The sequence below is a fragment of the Arachis ipaensis genome, chromosome B3 (genome assembly GCF_059453495.1).
Source record: "Arachis ipaensis isolate K30076 ecotype BB chromosome B3, ASM5945349v1, whole genome shotgun sequence".
In the NCBI taxonomy this organism is placed as follows: domain Eukaryota; kingdom Viridiplantae; phylum Streptophyta; class Magnoliopsida; order Fabales; family Fabaceae; genus Arachis; species Arachis ipaensis.
This window is the reverse complement of record NC_142438.1, coordinates 72,613,358-72,629,522: the sequence shown is the minus strand read 5'-3', so window position 1 is coordinate 72,629,522 and position 16,165 is coordinate 72,613,358.

Sequence of the window (16,165 nt, the reverse complement as noted above, 5' to 3'; positions counted from 1 at the left end):
CTCACGCCACCTCAAGTTAGAATGAGTCCTCCAGGATGGGTTGTGTGTATCACCATGCAAATTGTTTTTGAACGAACTTGAGGTGTTATTCATGTATTGCACCTGGCCAGGGCTTTGTACATTTACTGCAGCAATTTGCAGTCCATCAATTTTTCTGGCCATCAGCTCTATTTGCTGCTGAAGTTGTTGGTGCATCTGCTTGTTTTATGCCAAGATAGTGTCAACATGAAGAGAGAACTTTTGCGTGATCTAGAAATTCGCAGATAAATCCTCGTTGCAGGTATAGCTTCTAAACCAACAAAAGTCCTTTCTTACAAACGTTTTGGTTGTCACAAGTAACAAACCCCTAAATAAATTGATAACCGAAGTATTCAAACCACGGGTCGTCTTCTCAAGGAACTGTAGGGAGGTGTTCTCATTATTGGTTATGAGTTTTGTAAATTGGGGGTTTTGAAAGGTAAGAAACAAGTAATTTAAATGACAAATAAAATAAATAAATAACTGTAAAATAAACTCTTTGGCAAGGTATGAAAATTCGGAAGTCCTATCCTAGTTACTCCTATGAGAATGGAAGTTAATCCCACTTAGTTAACCTTTATGAAAGCAAGAAAAAGTCAAGTGAACTAATTAGTTAGATTCCCAAGTCCTAGCCAACTCCTAAGGAAAGACTAGAGTTAGTGGAATACCAGTCAATTTAGCCGACATAACAACCAATCACGGATAGTTGATAACTCAAGAGCTTCCAGTTAATCAATTAAATCCAATAACATAAAAAGCTAAATAAGAATCAATGATCTGAAATACCTCAATTGCATTAATAAGAGAAAATCAATTTAAACATAAAGAGTTCATAAACCAATCTGGCAACATAAGTAATTAAAGGATAGCATTAAAATATCTGAAAGTAAAAGAGAAATATAAAGTAAAAGGAATATTGAACCTGATGAAGAGTTGAATTTCTAAATCCTTAAGAGGAATCCTAATCCTAAAACCTAAGAGAGAGGATAGAACCTCTCTCTCTAAAGACTACATCTAAACTATGAAAAGTGAATAATTGAAGGCCTCCTTATGAATGGATGCATTCCCCCACTTTATAACCTCTAATCTGTGCTTTCTGGACTTGGATCTGGGCCAAAAAAGGTTTCAGAAATCGCTGGGGACGTTTTCTGCAGTTTCTGGTGCGTGGCATCTGTCACGCGTCCGCGTGGGTCACGCGGTCGCGTCATCTGGAGTTTTCCTTATCACGCGTTCGCTTCGGTCATGCGTCTGCGTCATCTGTGTTCTGCTTAAGGCGCGCGTCCGCGTCAGTCACGCATTCGCGTCGCTGCTTTTTTCGCGCTAGGCATGCGGCCGCATCGTCCATGCGTTCGCATCACTGCCAGTTTCTTCAAAAACTCCATTTTGTGCTTTCCTTCCATTTTTGTATGTTTCCTTTCCATCCTTTAAGTGATTCCTGCCTTAAAAGATCTGAAACTACTCAACACACAAATCACGGCATCGAATGGTAATAAAGAGTAATTAAAATAATTATTTTTAAAGCATAGGAAACATGTTTTTCACTTATATCACATAATAAGGAAGGGAAAGTAAAACCATGCAATTTACATGAATAAGTGGGTGAAGAGTTGAATAAATCACTTAAATTGAGCACAATATATATCATAAAATATGGGTTTATCAACCTCCCCACACTTAAACAATAACATGTCCTCATGCTAAGTCCAAGATAAAGAGTAAGGTAAGGTTAAAGCGATGGAATCTCATGCAATACAATCTATCCTAAATGCAATTACCTAAATGAATCATGCAATTCTAATTGTTATTCACTTGTATATAAAACTTACATGTAGTTAAATTAATTCACATTCTCAAGGAATCATATATGCATAGCCAAACCCTAGATAACGTTAAAGTACTTTTACAATTGAGATGGGTAAAAAAAACATTTTACAAACTTGCAAGACAATTGACAATTTAAGCAGAGATATATGGTAATGAGCTATTAAACCCTCACTGGTTTTTGCGTTTACTCTCTAGTCACTCAGTGTTTATTGGGTTAATCACTCTATTCTTCTTTTTATCTTTACTTTCTATAACTTTGTTCCTCATCTAACCAATCAACAATTATAGAATATAGGCATACAAAAATCATGAGGTCTTTTTCAAGGTTGTAATGGGGCCAAGGTAAAGGTAAGGGTATATGTATAAGGCTAAGTGAGCTAATAAGTGAATCCTTGATTAGTCTAAGATCTCACCTAACATACATATTTTGTAATTCAAAGTTTCTTAACCTATTTGCCCAAATTTTTCCACTTTGTATTGCAAGCTCGTGCATTAACTTTAATTTTATCTCATGTGCATTGAATCTTTTTATTTTGCAATTGGAGAATTTTTGTATCCCCTTAATTAAATATTGAAAATAACTTTTTTTTAATGCACATGGTAATTTAATTGTTTTGATTTCACATGAGCATGCTTCCCAAATTTTTATTTTGAAACATCTTTATTCTTTTTAACTTTCTACCTTTGTTTCTATCATCCATGTTCCCATAAAATTCTCCACACTTAAACAATACACAATTTCTATCTTAAGCTCACCAAGGATTCAACTTGGGATTTTTATTTTATTTTTCTGCTTAAGGCTAGTAATGTAGTTTATAAAACAAGAGGGGATTAAAAAGCTCAAGGGGGCTAACAAGGGTGATGTAAAAGGTAGGCTAATTTGGGATAAGTGAGGAAAAAAATTCAAATGGTGGACTCAATCATCTCTTAGTATGTATCTATACTCTATAATTGGACATATAGATTAAAACAAAGTAAAGAACACCAGAATGAAAAAGAAGGGCAAAACACACAGGAATAAAATTTATGGTTTGAATATAACCATATAATTAAGATCAAAACTCACAGGCTGTGTGTTCTCTAGCTCGAAAATGATATATCAGTTATACATGTCATGCAAGTAAGAATTAAGAGTTCCCATTATTCTCAATGTAAATCTTAGGGTGCCTTTAAAGTTTTAGTGTTGTTCCTTGATGAAATGTTGTTAACTAACTAACATGTAATGCTATATATACAAGGTGTGTGGATTGTTTTGATTATGTTAAAGTCTCTAGTTTACTTCCTTTTTATTTTCAATTTACACCAAACTATCATATACTAAAAGGGTAAACTATATTAATTAATCCACATATTCTATAACTAATAAGTTTAGAATTGCAAACTAAACTAAATGGATAAAATATAAACTAAAGTGCAAAATGCGGAAATAAAGTAAAAATATAGCAAAAGAGCAATGTATAAGTACTAAAAAGTAAAAATAAAGATAAAAATACAGAAAAATAAACAAAATAAGATAGAAAGAGTCTGTAGTGGTTCACCAAAAAGAAATATGCCAGGGATGGCGACCTCCCCACACTTAAAATAAAGCATCGTCCTCGATGCTCACTCAAGCTGGGTGTGAAGGAGTGTCATCACTGGAAGGATGGGCTGCTAGAGTCTCGGTGGTGGCCTGAGGGTCTGCGGACTGGATGAGGGTAGGAGGATCTGTCTGCTGCAGTGGAGGCTCTGACTGGATAGGAATCTCTGGATCTGCAGCTTGTATCTGGTGTGGCTCCTCCTGCTGTGACGCAGCCTGCTCTAAGCCTGCCTGCTTGGCCTCTCTCTGTGGATGGGTCTCCTCCTCATGCTCGTCAGCCTCCTCCTCAGATGGCTCTGATGGTGTGTCAGGCTCGGAGGGGAAGTCGCTGCCAGATCGGATCATCATCTTGAGGTGCTCATAGTGTCGCTTGTTGCGACGCTCAGATCTCTCATATCGCCGCTTGTTGCGGCGCTCCATCTGGTCCAGCTGCTGGAATAAGCGGTGCACGAGGTGGTAAACGGGCTCTGAGGCAGGTGGAGGTGCAGTGGGTGGGGCTGGTGCAGTAGTGGAAGACGAAGGGGCAACTGAAGGCGTGGCTATCTCATCAGAAGCAGTAAGGAATGGAGGTCTGTAGCCTAAAGCCAGAAACTTCCTGCTGTGAGGAATGATCTTCTTGCAGTCGGCTTCGCATCAACCAGCTCCCAAGGCACGTCAGCTCGATGGCCGAGCTGGGTAATCAGATATGGGAAGGGGAGAGTGCCTCTGACATGGACCCTGGCCATAAAGTGCCGGATGAATTGTGGCAAATACAGGTCCTTACCCTCCAGCACACACCAGAGAAGGGTGATCATAGTGGCAGGCAGCTCTGTCTCATGAGTGCTCGGCATAACAAAGTTACTCAGTATCTGGTGCCAGAGCCGAGCCTCATCATTCAGATACATAAGCTTGATTCCTTTAGGCATTGTGGTGTTCTTACCCATGACCCATGGGACAGTCGGATCAAGGGCTATCCTCTGCTTGACAGCATCCCAGTCAAATCTCATAAAGTGCATGTCCTCTTCAGCCTTTTGGTAACTATCAGGCTAATCTGACTTAGGCTGAAGGCGCAGAATATCCTCAATGGCTTCCTCAGTGACCAGTATCTGTTTCTCTCTGAGGTGCACTGCATCCAGGAAAGTCTTGAAATAGTTGTAGTAAAACTCTCTTACCCAGGAAGCATTGACCTCTGTCAAGTTTCTCTTCAAGAAGAACCAGCCTCTTTGATTGATCTGATCGGAAGTGTATTGCTGTAGTTCTTCTGGAATTTTCAGATTCCGCTCCAGGTACAGGTTTCTGGAGGTGGCAAACACAAGATACTTCAGCTCACAGTATCTGTTTACAAATTTAATAGGATCATTGGCAGGGAGGAGCTGGTCAGCCTTCTCCTACGGGTACAGTGCTTTTCCCGCCAGGAGTCATCATGCATAATGTCCAGGATAGACATAGAGGATTCACCTCTTTTCCGTTTGCCAGTTGTAGCTTTTCCTTTTCCTTTTCTTTGAGGGTCAGACATCCTGAAAAGCAGAAATTCCAGGATATAAAGGAAGAACAGAGTAGGAAAATAAGTAGGCAAATAGCAAGATAAGCACATAGTGGCAAAAGAGCAGTAGAATTATGAAATGAGTTGAATAACTGTGCATTTTGGATTGTTTCGGAATTAAAAAGCTGAGATGAGAAATCACAATCCAAAATATATTATAAGTAGAACACCTGTTAATTAGGAGAAACAATAGTCATGCTATGATTTAAAGAGTTGAAGGAGTTATTAAAAAGGGCAAAGGGAGAAGTTAGAAATTTAAAAGTGGTTAAAAGTGAATAAGTGGAAAGCAGTGAGTTAGGAGAAAGAAAGTTAAAGTAAGTGGCATTGAGAATTGTTTCCTAAGTAATAAGAATTTCATAAATTTAAAGACTAGTCAACTCATATTCAAAAATATCAGGTTAGTGATGATGATTCATAAAGATATAAAAATAGCAAAAAATTAAAATCGAATCATCAAAAGTGCAATTTATTAACCAGGAAATCGAAAGGAATAAGAATGCTGGCCCGTGCATTCATGAAGTGGTTTGGGAAAAGCTAAGGAATGCCAAATTCAAATTGCCAAAACCAAAATATGAACAAAAATCAAAACAATTTACAGAAAATTGGGCAGCATACCGGCTAAAATTGGATATTCTCGGGTAATAAACAGCAAGCAGAATAGTACATATAAATTAAAATAAAGCTGCAATTACATATACGGAATATGAACATAAAAAAGTAGTGTAAAAAGTAGCATGAAACAGTAAAGAACAGCATATCACAGCAACATCAGAATTGCAAAATTGATAAAACAAGAAGCACGAACAGCGCAATTATCAGGTCTAAATCCACTAACCACATCCTAGCTACCTAACCACCTAGAATCCACTACAAACATGCATCTCTAACTATCCTAATTTTAAACATAAACTGAAAAATATTCAACTAACTACGAATGAAAGAAAGGCGGTGTTCGGCGGAACCTGGTGGTTAGAGGTACAAGTATGGAACTAAGAGAGGTGGTGGGAGTGGGGTCGTGTTGGCGGCAATGCGGCGGTGACGTAGGGCGGCGCAGCGGCAAACCGTGGTTGGCGCGGGGTGGGTGGCTATTCGGTGGTAGGGGTTTCGGGTTGGGGTAATGGTGGAGAGGAGGTTAAGGAGGAAGGAAGGGAGGGGGTGAGGGTGTTGGTGGTGGGAGGCGCGGCGGTGATGGTGCGGTGGCGGTGGCTGGCCGCGGTGGTGGAGGGGAGAGAAGGGGAGGAGAACAAGGAGGGGAGAAGGAAGAAGGAGGGGTGGGCGGCGCGGTGGGTCCGGGTTGTTGGTGGTGGTGTAGCGGTCGGAGGCGGTTGGGGGTAGTGGTGGTAGTTGTGGGTGGCGAGGAGCAGAGAGGGAGCAGTGGGGGGTTTGGGGGGGGGGGAATGGGGCGCGATGGGGGTAGGGTTTTGCGTCACTGGGGTTAGTGGATTTGAATCCACGCGAACGCGTGGGGCATGCGATCGCGTGGCTAGGGTGGAATGGGGTTGACACGATCGCGTGAGTGACGCGATTGCATGGAATGGGAAAAAGGATGAATGACGCGGTCGCGTGAGGCATGCGATCGCGTTGCTGGAAATTGTGCTAAACGCACAAATCCAGCGTCCTTTCAGCACAACTCTCTGTCTCCATTTAGGGTGCTATGCAATCCACGCGACGCGGACGCGTCGCTCACGCTTTCGCGTGGGATGGGTATTTTGCAAATGACGTGTTCGCGTGATGGACGCGAACGCGTGAGCCGTTTTGTGCTATACGCACACCAGCTGCACGATTCCATCCCAGATTTCTGGGCGTTGGGTTTTTAAGCCGATTTCCAGATCACGCGTTCGCGTGATTGACACGGACGCATGGGAGGTGGTTTTCGCATCTGACGCAAACGCGTTAGCAGTGCGGTCGCGTCGCACGCCTTCCTTTTTTTATATGCAGGTATGCAATTATGCAGTATGCAATGCTATTCCCAATGCTATGAATAACATCCAGGTTCAATAAAAGTAATATAACATAAAATCAAACAGTACGAAATAAAAATTGAAAAAGAAACGACCATACCATGGTGGGTTATTTCCCACCTAGCACTTTTAGTTAAAGTCCTTAAGTTGGACATTGGATGAGCTTTCTGTTATGGTGGCTTATGGTTAAATTCATCTAGAAATCTCTGCCAATGTTTAGAATGCCAACAGCCTCCGGGGTCCCAAACTAGGCATGTGAAGCTTTTGAGCAGCTTCAAACAGGTTCTCAGGCTCCCGGGGTGACGAATGTCAGAATAGATTCCAGGATCCCAAACCTTGCTTTTAAATCCTCCTTTGTCTTTATCTATATGCTTCCATCTGGGCGGTTTAGAAATTGTATTCTCACCAAGATGACCAAACGTCTTCTGTGACCCATTCAATTAAACTTGATACCAATCCATGCACTTCGAATTGAAGCGTGGGACCTTATTGAACCTTGCGCACCAGCTCTGAGTACGAGCCATTTCCCTCTTACTCTTAAAGCCGCAGAGAGCTCTAAGCTGGCCATCTATTTCAAGCAAACCATATTCAAGTGGAAAAGTAAAGATAAAGGTTAAGGATTGTACCCACTTGAAGCTTGTATTAGGTGGTAATGGCCTTGGGATAGGTGTTTCCAGTGGTTCTGTAAGTTCTACTCCCTTGTAATCTTCTGTGAATTCCTCCACTTCTTTACAAAATTCTTCAGCTGCAACTGCGTCCTAATCAAAGTCTTCTATGTCTTCCTCATCACTTAAGTCATACGTTGGAGGTTGGGAGAAATCTACCTCGACGTCATCTTCGTATTCACTTGGGTAAGGTTCTTCAGGCTCAAGGATATCAGTTGCGGATGTGAGTTCGTGACTAGGAGAGCTTGATTCAAGATCGTCACTGCCCATGGAATCAACTTCTTGGTCTGTTCCGTCCAATTTTTCACAAGGCATATGTTGTGGAGGTTGTGCACTGTCCTCCTTGGCATCAATTTCGGACTTCTTAGCGGAATCCTTTACGATTCTTGATTTCCATGGAGGTTCAGCATCTCCTAAATCTTCAACCACTTCCTCCTCTACAACTATCATGGCTTCCTCTACTCGTTCCAGTACAAAGCCATGCTCCTCATTGTCCATCGATGTCTCTAGTGTCTCCTTCATGCTACGCTCTTCTTTTGATTCTCCACATGCAGCCATGGGAGTACCTTAAGTTCTCAGATGTCGGGAAGCTATTAAATTTACTACCTTAGTTACCGCAATAGTGAGTTCTAGTACACCCTTTTCTATCTTTGCTTGCCCTTGAAGAAGAACACGAAGTTTGTCATTTACTGGAGGTTGGGGTGGGTGTGAGGTTTCATTAGTTGGGGGAGAGGGTTCAAAATAAGAATGTGGTGGTTCTTGGGAGTAATTGGATTGGGATTGTGGTAGATAAGGGTCATATGGTGGTGAATGGTGAAAAGGAACTTGTGAGTGTGGTGGTTCAAATCTATGTTGAGAGGATGGTCTATAAGCACAGGGTGGGGCTTCTTGGTAATTGCAAGGTGGTCTACCATGTCTATTAGCTTGTTATGCATTGTATAGTGGTCCTCATCCATAATATCTTGGAGGGTGTTGTTGCCTAAAGGGTTGATCAGATCCTCTTGGCTCCATCCATCTTTGATTGCTCTGACCTTGATGCATGTTCCTGCTATAACTTCCATTCCCTTCAACAATATTAGAATCAAACTCAACGCGAGAGGGGTGAGAATTCATAGTAGCTAATAAAAAAAAAGGGGAAAAACAAAAACAAATAAACAAATAAAAGAAAAATATTTACAATAACCAATAATAAGGCACACGTTTGCAGTTCCCCGGCAACGGCGCCATTTTGAAGAGAGAACTTTTGCGTGGTCTAGAAATTCGCAGATAAATCCTCGTTGCAGGTATAGCTTCTAAACCAACAAAAGTCCTTTCTTACAAATGTTTTGGTTGTCACAAGTAACAAACCCCTAAATAAATTGATAACCGAAGTATTCAAACCTCGGGTCGTCTTCTCAAGGAACTGCAGGGAGGTGTTCTTATTATTAGTTATGAGTTTTGTAAATTGGGGTTTTTGAAAGGTAAGGAACAAGTAATTTAAATGACAAATAAAATAAATAAATAACTGTAAAATAAACTCTTTGGCAAGGTATGAAAGTTTGGAAGTCCTATCCTAGTTACTCCTATGAGAATGAAAGTTAATCACACTTAGTTAACCCTTATGAAAGCAAGGGAAAGTCAAGTGAACTAATTAGTTAGATTCCCAAGTCCTAGCCAACTCCTAAGGAAAGACTAGAGTTAGTGGAATACCAGTCAATTTAGCCGACATAACAACCAATCACGGATAGTTGATAACTCAAGATCTTCCAGTTAATCAATTAAAGGCAATAACATAAAAAGCTAAATAAGAATCAATGATCTGAAATACCTCAATTGCATTAATAAGAGAAAATCAATTTAAACATAAAGAGTTCATAAGCCAATCTGGCAACATAAGTAATTAAAGGATAGCATTAAAATATCTGAAAGTAAAAAAGAAATATAAAGTAAAAGGAATATTGAACCTGATGAAGAGTTGAATTTCTAAATCCTTAAGAGGAATCCTAATCCTAAAACCTAAGAGAGAGGAGAGAACCTCTCTCTCTAAAGACTACATCTAAACTATGAAAAGTGAATAATTGAAGGCCTCCTCATGAATGGATGCATTCCCCCACTTTATAACCTCTAATCTGTGCTTTCTGGACTTGGATCTGGGCCAAAAAGGGTTTCAAAAATCACTGGGGACGTTTTCTGCAGTTTTTGGTGCGTGGCATCTGTCACGTGTCCGTGTGGGTCACGCGGTCGCGTCATCTAGAGTTTTCCTTATCACGCGTTCGCTTCGGTCATGCGTCCGCGTCATCTGTGTTCTGCTTAAGGCGCGCGTCCACGTCAGTCACGCATTCGTGTCGCTGCTTTTTTCGCGCTAGGCATGCGGCCACGTCGTCCATGCGTTCGCGTCGCTGCCAGTTTCTTCAAAAACTCCATTTTGTGCTTTCCTTCCATTTTTGTATGTTTCCTTTCCATCCTTTAAGTCATTCCCACCTTAGAAGATCTGAAACTACTCAACACACAAATCACGGCATCGAATGGTAATAAAGGGTAATTAAAATAATTATTTTTAAAGCATAGAAAACAGGTTTTTCACATATATCACATAATAAGGAAGGGAAAGTAAAACCATGCAATTTACAAGAATAAGTGGGTGAAGGGTTGAATAAATCACTTAAATTGAACACAATATATATAATAAAATATGGGTTTATCACAACACCTTCAAGTTCCATTGTTCCCCTCTTTGGATTTGTGTTATGGTGCCTCTCAGATGGGTAGAAATATTGATTGTTGGCCACCCTATCATTGATATTTTGTGCTTCTTGGGCAGTTTTCATCATCTGAAGTGAACCTCCAGAGGAGTAATCTAACGCTTTTCTTGAGTTCAGGGTCAATCCTTCATAAAAGTTTTGAAGTTTCACCCACTCACTGAACATCTCAGGTGGGCATTTCCTTATCAGGACCTTATATCGTTCCCATGCCTCATAGAGTGATTCTCCCTCCATGACTTGCAAAAATCACAAACAAACCAAATGAAACCTGGACATTCTGATGCTAGAAGGTGGTTAGAGGGTTGGGTGACACAATGTGTCAAACAGTTAATGTGCTTAGTAAAAATAAAAAGAAAATGCTTAATCTAGACCACCACCTTACTTAATCATTGTCAATCTAGATCAATCCCCGGCAACGGCGCCAAAAACTTGATGAGGGAAAAATGATTCCACACAAAACTCACCGGCAAGTGTATCGGGTCGCATCAAGTAGTAATTACTCACATGAGTGAGGTCGATCCCACAGGGATTGATGGATTGAGCAATTTTAGTTAGGTGGTTAGTTTAGTTAAGCAAACAATTGATGATTTGAGTGAAACTTGAATAGCAGAAGCTAAATTGCATGAAAATAAAAGGGAGAGGGGAAATTGACAAAAAAATAAAGTGTAGAAGAGTAAATTGCATGAAACTTAAAGTGCAAGAAAGTAAAAGAGCTGAAACTTAAAGTGCAAGTAATGTAAATGACTGAAACTTAGATTGCAAGAAATGTAAATAGCTGAAACTTAAAGTGCAAGAAAACTAAATTACTAAATCTAAGCTACTGAGAAATGTAAATTGCTTAGAGCAACTGGAGTGAGAGTGTGGCTTATCTATAAAATTATTTTGGTAGATTCGTAGAGCTTAACGTGGTAGTCGCGTGGTCGCAAATGGTGCAGTGATCGGAGCTCGGAGTGAGAAGATATGGTGGTTTGATTATGGTGTTAGGATTTTGTTCTCTTCCCCCTTGTCCCTGAGCTTGCATTAGCGTTTGTGCTGAATGGTAGAAGAAGAATAAATTTTCTTGAAATGTTTTGGGCTGATGGGTTGGGCCTTGTGCCTATTTTGGGCCTGGTTCAATCGATTCGGCGCGTTCGGCCCAATCTTGGGCCAAATTCTTTAAAATTAGTATCAAAATTCTTATTTTAATTAGCTCTTTCTTTTTAAACTATAAAATTCACAATTCTAATTTCTTTTATTAAAAATTAATTTATTGATTAATTATTCGCTAATTTTATAGGGTTTACATCCTTCACATCTAATTAAGAATTTTGCCCTCGAAATTCAAATTTAGTTACCTAAAAAAAGGTGTGGGTAGTCTTTCCACATATCCGATTCGAGCTCCCAAGTATGTTCTTTGATACCAGCCCGACTCCAAGATACTTTCACCAATGATACTTCCTTTCTGCATAATCGTTTGATGCTTTGTGTGCCATGAAAAGAAACGCAAAGGAAAAAGAGATAAAAGCACTACTGGCCGGGGAGAATTGTGCAAGTTCCCAGTTGTCACTATAGCTCTTCGTGTTAGCATGCTAGACAAGAATTTGTTGAAAGCTGCAACGTGTATTTATTCCTTGTCTAACATCATTAGAACAGTAAAAATTAGTTATGCTTAACTATTGAAACTGCTTGTTTTATTATTTAATGTAGGTTCAGGTTGGGGCCGGGGGTACTGAGAGCATGGACTGGGATGCAATGGTTATGCAGATAATCAATATATTCATAAACTATATATATATATATGCACGCATGATATACTTGTAATGAATCTTACTCTTACCAAAAGATTCTATAATTATAGAAATAAACAAAAAGCATTTCATCAATGGTATGTATTCAGAAGAATCAGATGTCTAAATATATTATTTTTATTTTTTTAAAAAGTTTTCTAAAATAATACTAATTTTTTTTTAAAGTTCACCTATATGTTTTTTTTAAAATTTGATGAGGATATAGCCACATTTTAAAAGTGTGGCAATATGTTCACATCTAGGTACGTTTAAAAAAGCGTGGCTGCATGTCCTCTATCGGTACGCTTTCAAAGTGTATCCAAAACCAAACCAATGGGAACGCTTTAAAAGCATGGCTATATGTCCACTTTTTCGCATGCTTTAAAAGCATGGCTACAAGGTAATACATATGGCCATGCTTTTAAGTGTGACAATAAATAAAAACGTGTCAAAAAAGCATGTGAATAGATCGAGAAAAGCATCGCGATAGAGCAACCAGCACGCTTATATATGTGACCCTTTCAAAAGCGTGCCGATAGCTCAAAAAGCATGGCACAAAGCCATCGGCAGGCATTTTCACACTTTTTGGCACAATTTAAAAGCGTGACAAAAAGTTTATTTTCTTGTAGTGGCGGTTTAATTTAGATCGGTTTGAATTTGAATACCTCAGCTGTATATTTTTTTATTAAATATTGACATTTAATTGATTAGTTCTTATTTATTAATGATCTTATGAACTGCCACATTTATTATAAAACATTTAGGTAATTACAAATTAAAAATTTAGGATATATTTAATTTAGTAAACTAGATGAGGGTTAAATACTGATGAGCTGATATTTTATACGCTTTTTGGCATCATTTTCATATAGTTTTTAGTATGTTTTGTTTAGTTTTTATTAAGTTTTTATAGTTTTTAGTGTTAAATTTACATTTTTGGATTCTACTATGAGTTTGTGTATTTTTGTACGATTTCAGGTATTTTCTGGCTGAAATTGAGGAGTTGGAGCAAAAGTCTGATTCAGAGATAGAGAAAGCACTGTAGATCCTATCCGAATCTGACCTACTTGCACTCAGAAGAGCTTCTCTGGAGCTACAGAAGTCCAAATGGAGCATTCTAACTGGCTATGGAAAGTGGACTTCTAGATCTTTTCAGTAATATATAATAGTCCATACTTTGCTTCAGATTAGAAGGCCCAAAACTGGCGTCCAACGCCAGCCTCCTGCCCCCTTTCAGGCATCCAGCGCCCAAGGAGAAGAGACCAGCATCAAAGCGCCCAAGGAGGACCCCCTAGCCAGCGTTAAATGCCCTAGAGACCTCATAGCATGTGGATCTCATCAAAACTCATCCCAAACACTCACCAAGTGGGCCCCAAAAGTGGATTTTAACACTAAAAAGACTGTTTTACCCTTACTAGTCATTAGTTTACTATTTCTCTTTGATCTGTGTTTGATTTAATTCTAAGATGTATACTCGTTCTTCAACATGGTGAATAAGATGATCAATGACAATCAGCTCTGTTCATCATACTAGGACCGCGTGCCTAACAACCACCTGTGTCTACTTGGGTTCGTGTGAATACGTGACTAGAAAGTACGAATCGCCAGCTTGATTATGCATCTCTCAAACGGCTAATCGACTTGATTGGGGACTTCTAGAGACACCAGTTTAGCTGATTTCTAGGGAGATTAGGGTCTCTGTGGTAGAGGCTAGAACCCAAAGGAGCAGCATTCTCTGATCCGGAAGATTCGACCTTGTCTGTGGCGTTTTGAGTAGGATTGCTAAGAGAATGAACTGTTAGAGCTTCACCCTCGTTCAGCTTGGATGACCACGGCCAATGGCATTTGATCTGAAGCACAGGAGATTGATGACCACGGCCATTGGTTTTGATCACATATAGCCTGCCATAGAAAAAATTAGTCACAAGCAAAGTAGACAGTAATACTAGATTTAATTCAGAAAGACAAAGCAACTCCAATCCTTAACCATATTCCTATTACTGATTCCGTTCTAATTTACAAAGTATTTTATTTTATTCCTTTCATGCCAAGTTAGTTTAGATCTCACAAATACAAATTAAGTGAACAACTTCTGATTCGTTTGACTAAGACCTGCAAGATAACTATAGCCTACTTCAAGCCACAATCCTCGTGGGATCGACTCTGACTCGCCTAGGTATTACTTGGACGACCCAGTGCACTTGCTGGTACAGCTGTACAAAGGTGTAGGGATTCGTGCACCAAGTTTGTGGCGCCTTTACCGGGGATTGTTCGAGTTTGGACAATTGATGAATTATCTTGTTCCCTAGATCAGGTAATTTTTTTTATTTTGTATGAGCCTTATTTTTATTTTCTTCTTCTCCATTTTCAAAAAATCAAAAAAATATTTTCCAAAAGTTTTTATTTTCTTTGTCTAATCTTTGTTTTTGGTTTGAGTTTTTTTGTTTTTGTTCTTGGTTAAATTTTTCGATTTTTTTGAGTCTTTCTTTCTAAAAATTTTTCAAAAATAGTTTCCTTGGGTTAAGTCTTGTGTCAAATCTTCAAGTTTGGTGTCTTCTTGTGTTTTTCTTTTAATTTTTCTAAAATTTGTGTTTGGTTTTCAAAAATTTTAAGTTTAGTGTCTTTTGTGCATGTTCTTGTGTTCTTTGAATTTTTTGAGTCTTGTTCTTGGTGTTCTTCTTAATCTTCAAAGTGTTCTTGTGTTTTCTTTGTCTTTTGATCTTAAAATTTTTAAATTTGGTGTCCCATTGTGTTTTTCCCTCAAATTTTCAAAAACTTGAGGTGCTAGATCTAAAAAAAAGTTTTGTGTCTTTTACTTGTTTTTCTCTTTCCTCATTAAATTCCAAAATAAAAAAAAATATATTCTTTCTATCTTAAAATTAACTTAATTTTTGAAATTTTCATAAAAAGTTCAGATTTCAATTTTAAATTTTTATCTTATCATAACTTACTTTTAAAAAATCAAAAAATCAAATCTTTTCAAAATCATATCTTTTTCAAAATCTTATCTTTTCTTATCTCAAATTCAAATTTCAAAATTCAATTTCAAATTTTAAAAATCCAAAATTCAAATTTCGAATTTAAAATTAAATATTTTTCAAATCTTTTTAATTTCTTATCTTATCTTTTTTCAATTTCAAATTTTTAAATTCAAATATTTTCTTATTTTATCTCTTATCTTATTTTATTTTCAAATCTTTTTCTTAATTAATTACCTATCCTCTCTCTCTTCTTTTTCAAAACTTCCTAACCAACTCTTCTCTCTTAATTTTTGAAAATTCCTTCCTCTTCTCTCTCTTCTATTTTCAAAAATTCACTAACTAATTTTGAACTCTTTTTAATTTATTAACTTTATTTTAGAAATTAACTAATAAATAAAATAAAAATAAAAATATTTTAATTCTTATTTAACTCTTCTATCTCTAATTCTTCTCCTATTTACTTCTATTTATTCAAACTCCTCTTCCCTTATTTTCAAAGTATTCTTCTTTCCCTTCTTCCATCTTCATTCTTCTAACTTCTTCTTCTTTATTCACATCTCACTGGGAGTTTTCTATACTCACATTAGACGTAGAAGTTTCATTTCTTTCTCTTTCTTTTTCTTGTCTATGACCAAGAACAGGAATAAAGAACCCCTCTTTGATCTTGATCCTGAACCTCAAAGGACCTTGAAGAAAAGCTTACAACAAGCTAGAGCACAACACTCCGGAAGAAATCTTTCAAAAAATCTTGAACAAGAAATAAAGGACATGGCCAAACCTGAAGGAGATGCCAGAAAGGTTCTTGGTGACTTCACCATGCCTACCTCTGATTTTTATGGCAGAAGTGTCTCTGTACCTACCATTGGAGCTAACAATTTTGAGCTTAAGCCACAGTTAGTCTCTCTTCTGCAACAGAATTGCAAGTTCCATGGACTTCCAATGGAAGATCCACATCAGTTCTTAGCTGAATTCTTGCAGATCTGTGATACTGTAAAGACTAATGGAGTAAATCCTGAAGTCTACAAGCTTATGCTCTTTCCCTTTACTGTAAGAGACAGAGCTAAGATATGGTTGGATTCTCAACCAAAAGAGAGCCTAGACTCTTGGAAAA